Source organism: Bubalus bubalis, chromosome 17 (assembly GCF_019923935.1).
Source record: "Bubalus bubalis isolate 160015118507 breed Murrah chromosome 17, NDDB_SH_1, whole genome shotgun sequence".
Classification (NCBI taxonomy): domain Eukaryota; kingdom Metazoa; phylum Chordata; class Mammalia; order Artiodactyla; family Bovidae; genus Bubalus; species Bubalus bubalis.
The window spans coordinates 56415193-56421192 of record NC_059173.1 but is presented as its reverse complement, the minus strand read 5'-3'; positions in this window follow the sequence as shown (position 1 = coordinate 56421192).

Below are 6000 nucleotides of genomic sequence, written 5' to 3'. Positions count from 1 at the left end.
GGTTGTGACTAGAGTCTCGTCTGTTTCTAAGCAGATAGATACTACCCCAAAGCTAATTTTCTTTTTACAATAAACTTTCTTTTAAAGAATTCTGTTCCATTGATCTATTTTTGTCTGCCAATAATATACTATTTCGATTACTTTGAAATCACAGTGTCATACTTCAAACTTTGTTCTTCTTTCTCAAGATTGCTTTGGCTATTTAGGGTCTTTTGTGTTTCTACAAAAATTTTAGAATTACTTGTCCTAGTTCTGTGAAAAATACCATTAGTATTTTGATAGGGTTTGCACTGAAGCTGTACACTGCACTGGGTAGTTCGTTTTAACAGTATTAATTCTTCAGTGCATAATCACTGTAAGTCTTTCCATTTGTTTGTGTCATCTTCAGTTTCTTTCATTAGTGCCTTACAGTTTTCAGAGTATGAGTCTTTTACTTTCTTGCTTAGATTTATTCCTAGGTATATGGTTTTCTTTTTAACACACATGTAAAGAGGATTTTTTTTGAAATATATTTCTAATAGATCATTATTAATGTTTGAAACACAGCAGATTTCTGTATTCTGTGACTTTACTGAGTTTCTGGATGAGTGCTAATGCTATTTTGGTGGAGTCCACAGGGTTTTCTATATAGAGTATCAAGTCTTCTGCAATCGGTGACAATTTTACTTCTTCCTTTTCAATTTGAATTACTTTTACTTATTTATTTATTTTTGTCTTTGGCTAGGACTTTCAGTACTATGTTGAATAAAAGTGGTGAAAGCAGACATTTTTGTTTTATTCCTAATATTAGAGGGAATGCTTTCAGCTTTTCACCATAGAGTACGGTGCTGGCTGTGAGTTGGTCATATATGCTTTTTATTATGCTAAGATATATTCTCTCTCTACCCACTTTCTTGAGAGTTTTTCTCATAAATGAATGTTGAATTTTATCAAATGTTTCTTTCTGCATCTGTTGAGATAATCATAAAATTTTTATTCTTTTCTATTCTTTATATTCATGTATATGGTGTATTACATTGATAAATTTGCAGATACTGAACAATCCTTGCAGCCCTGGGGTCAACCCCACTTGATCATAGTGTATAGTCTTTTTAATTTATTGTTGAATCCAGTTCACTAGCACTTTGTTAAGGATTATTGCATCTAATCTCCTTGATGTTATTAGTCTAAAACTTTCTTTTTTGTGTGATATGATTTGTTTGATTTGGTGTCAGGATGAGACTTTATGGATGCTGGCTTTATGGAATAATTTTGAATATTTTTGGAATAACTTGAGAAGGATAGGTGTTAACTCTTCTTGAAATGTTTGGTAGAATTCATCTGTGAAACTTTTTGGTACTGTATTTTCATTTGTTGGGAATTTTTAATTACTTATTTAAGTTGATTACTGAAAAACTGTCTGCTCATAGTTTCTGCTTCTTCCTGATTCAGTCTTGAAAAACTGTATATCTCTAGTAATTTACCCATTTCTTCTCATTTGTCCGTTTTATTGATAATATGATTACTCATATTAATTTCTTATGATCCATTGTATTTCTGTGGTATCACAGGTAACTGCTCTTCTTTCATTTCTCATTTGATTTATTTGAGCTCTCTCTCTCTGAATCTGGTTAAAGGTTTATCAATTTTATTCTTTCAGAGAACCATTCCTTAGTTTCATGGATCACTTCTATTTTTTTTTTTTTTTTTGGCCTCTATTTTATTTATTTCTACTCTGATTTTTAATATTTCTTTCCTCTACAAACTCTAGGCTTTGTTTTTCTCTTTCTGGTTCCATTAGCTGTATGTTTTTTTCTTGCTTCCTAGCTCAGGCTTGTATCACTATAGAATTCCTTCTTAGAGTTGCTTTTGCTGTGTCCCATAGCTTCTGGATCATTGTTTCTGTCTTCATTGTTCCCACGTATTTTTGGGTTTCCTCTTTGACTATTCAGTGACCCATTTGTTGTTTAACATCACTTTGTTTAGCCTCTATGTATTTTTTGCTTTCTTCCCTTATAGTTGATTATGTATGAAATAAAATCTTGCAAGTATCTTTGATTCCCTCCTTATCCTCAATGTCTACATCCAATTTGACAAATATTAGGTTCCTCTAGTAATTGTGTTTCCTGTCATGTAGTGGAATTATCTCCTTCCCAACTTTACTTTCAGATACCAAGTTCAGACTTTCATTAGGTTTTACCTTAACTTTTACAGTTGACTTCTTACTCTCCAGTGATTCCAATTTCAAATTAATCTTTCTAAATGCAACTCTGATCATTTTATTACCAGTAATTAATTTTCTCAAAAACCATCCCCAAACCCCTTTTGGATACTAAAGTAAATGCACCTTCCTTTGCCTTGAGCTTGGTGTTTTCAGTGTGAGGAAGCCCTTCTTTCCCATCTTTTTTTCATTCAGTTCTTGAATTTACATGGTTCATCCAAAATGAGCTCCTGTGAGTTCCACCTCATAGTTCCCAGCCTCCGTGCTCATTCTAGTCTATTTCTGAAAGTCTCTTTTGACTTTACAAATCTTTCTTTTCCCTCAACTTCATCTCACATTTTCCATGGACTATCCATTCCCTTTTCTTCATCTCCAAGTTGATGAGAATTTCTGTTTCTTTGAACTCCTATAAAATTAGTTACAACTCTAAAGCTAAAACTTTCTCTTGCTTTAGATATATGTTTCATTTTTGCATTCCTCAGCCACTATTTGCAGGTACTTGAGAACAGAAGCTGGCTAATAATATTCATTGTTATATCATTTTAAGTTCTCAGCACAGTTTCTGACACTGAATATTTATTTACGTGGGTGTATTTGAGTTGAATATATGCACATTTCATCTCTCTTTTCTAATTAAGTTACATAGAATGTTCATTTGGAATGGCAAATAGAGAGAGAGTTTTAAATATCATATGATATCACTTATATGTAGAATCTTAAAAAAAAGATACAAATGAACTTATTTACAAAAATGAAATAAAGCCACAGACATAGAAGGCAAACTTATGGTTATTAAGCCTATGGCAAACTTACAGATAAAGCTGGATGAAGCACAAGCTGGAATCAAGATTGTGGGGAGAAATATCAGCAACCTCAGATACGTAGATGACACTACCCTATGGCAGAAAGTGAAGAGGAACTGAAGAGCCTGTTCATGAAAGTGAAAGAGGAGACTGAAAAAGCTGGCTTAAAACTCAACACTCAGAAAACTAAGATCATGGCATTTGGTCCCATCACTCCATGGCAAATAGATGGGGAAACAATGGAAACAGTGACATTTTCTTTTCTTGGGCTCCAAAATCACTGCAGATGGTGACTGCAGCCATGAAACTAAAAGATGCTTGCTCTTTCAAAGAAAAACTATGACCAACTAGACAGCATATTAAAAAGCAGAGACATTGTTTTGCCAACAAAGGTCCGTCTAGTCAAAGGTATGGTTTCTCTAGTAGTCATTTATGGATGTGAGAGTTGGACTATAAAGAAAGCTGAGAGCTGAAGAATTTATGTTTTTGAACTGCAGTGTTGGACAAGACTCTTGAGGGTCCCTTGGACTACAAGGAGATCCAACCAGTCCATCCTAAAGGAAATCAGTCCTGAATAATCATTGGAAGGATTGGTGCTGAAGCTGAAACTCCAATACTGTTGCCACCTGATGCAAACAACTGACTCATTGGAAAAGACCCTGATGCTGGGAAAGATTGAAGGTGGGAAGAGAAGGGGATGACAGAGGATGAGATGGTTGGATGGCATCACCGACTCAAGGGACATGAGTTTGAGCAAACTCTGGGAGCTGGTGATGGGCAGGAAAGCCTGGCGTGCTGCAGTCCATGGGATCGCAAAGAGTCAGCTATGACTGAGTGACTGAACTGACTGAACTGATGGTTATCAAAAAGCAAAGAGGAAGAGGGATAAAGTAGGAGTTTGGGATTACCATATACACACTACTATATATAAAATAAACCCACAAGGACTTACTGTATAGCACGGAGAATTGTAATCAATATTTTGTAATAACCTATACAGGAAGGGAATCTGAAATATATATATCTGAATCAACTAACACATTTTAAATCAACTATGTTTCAATTTTAAAAAGTTAAAGACAAAAATGAAAATTTATAGACAAGCAACACAATTCATATGTTTTTTATGCACATTTTAAAATGTTGTTTTAATTAAATTATGATCCCTCTATATCTAAAAAAAAAGAAAGACAGTCTCTAAACTTTAAATATTTGTTCTAGTTTTGATTCAGAAAAAGAGTTTGACAGCTTTGTAATGAGTTAAACAACAAGTCTGATCTTGAGGACTATCTAATAAGCGCAGGTAATGGCTGGATATTAAAATTTCCAAGGTCTCAGAGGCTAGCAAATCCATATGTTGGGGTATGCCCCATGGTAGGTCTTAATACTGTAGCTTCAAAATGGATAATTACATATAACGAGGCTGCTGAAATTGTTTGTTTGCTTCAAAATTAAAGGACAGCTCTGGCCCAAATTCATTAAGAAGCATTTTCTCTTGGGTGTTTCATTATGAGAAAAGGTCTTGGTGCCAATAAACTTCTCATGTGATTGATGCTGGAATGCAGGGCTCTGATGGCCTTGGGAACCATTATTGCCAAGCCTACACTTTAATATCTTGGAAAATCACTGATGCCTGAAATGTAACTTCAAAGTGAAAAAACAAACAAGTGAAAAAGCAGTGTATTCCAAGGTAACACTCCAGGGGCTAATTGTGGCCTTGAGGAAAGCAAAGTGTCTTCTAACCTCCTGCCAAAATTTACTGTATGTCTCCGTCAGATATTTGGACTTTTCAGCTGAAAGGTCTAAGAACTATCTTCAGTTTGAAAGTTTTTGTTATTAAAAAAATGTGAATGGGACTTCCTTGGCAGTCCAGTGGTTAATATTTCATCTTCCAATGCAGTGGCTGTGGGTTCAATCCCTGGCTTGGGAGCTAAGATCCTACATGCCATGCAGCCAAAAAAACCCAAAATAAAAAATAGAAACAATATTGTAGCAAATTAAATAAAAGACTTTAAAAGTGGTCCATATTAAAAATATATTTGAAAATGTAAATATCTGTTAAATATTTGTAAAAAAAATTGTAAATGTAAATGCTAGGATTTTGGATTTACTTTTGTTTAGTAATATTACAACCACAGTGATGTTCAGGCCCCTGGATTGCAGTTTCTTTCTAAACACATTAACGATATAAAAAAAATTCATATCTTGTTTTTTGAATCTTTTTGTAATCACTCATCTTTGAACACTAGTGTGAAAGGAGAAAATTCCTTGGCCCCATTAAATAAACTTAAAAAAAGGGAAAAAAACCACAGTTTTTCTATCATTTTATTAAATTTCTAAGATCCCTTGCACTCCTTTTTTTTTTACTTCATTCCTTGTTTCTACCCTTTCTCATTGCATATATTCACTCCACTGGCCATTAATCAAAAAATTTATTTTTGTGTCAGGCACATACAAAGATGAATTAGGTTCTCAGCCCATAAGGACATTACAGTCTACAAGAAGGAAAGAGACACTTGAAGAAATAAATGCAGTAGTGTATTACGGGTTCTTTGAGCCACGTAAACATTTGAGTACAAAGGCAATCCAAAGGAATTATTGAACAGTTTGACCTGGATTAAGATGAAAAAGCCTTTAGAGAGACTGTAACACACGAGTTGAGTCTTCAGTGCTGAGCACATGCTCCCTAAGTAGACAGATAGGGTTGAGGAAGCAATGTCAACAGTAGCCTGGCAATCTCAACATGGTCCTTCAAGGCACCATACATCATTACATACAGTCAAGAAGACTGTAGCAAGGATAAGTCTGCGTTACTCAATGTCTGATCTCTCTTACTGAGAAGGCAATGGCACCCCACTCCAGTACTCTTGCCTGGAAAATCCCATGGACGGAGGAGCCTGGTAGGCTACAGTCCATGGGGTCGCTAAGAGTCGGACACGACTGAGCAACTTCCCTTTCACTTTTCACTTTCATGCATTGGAGAAGGAAATGGCAACC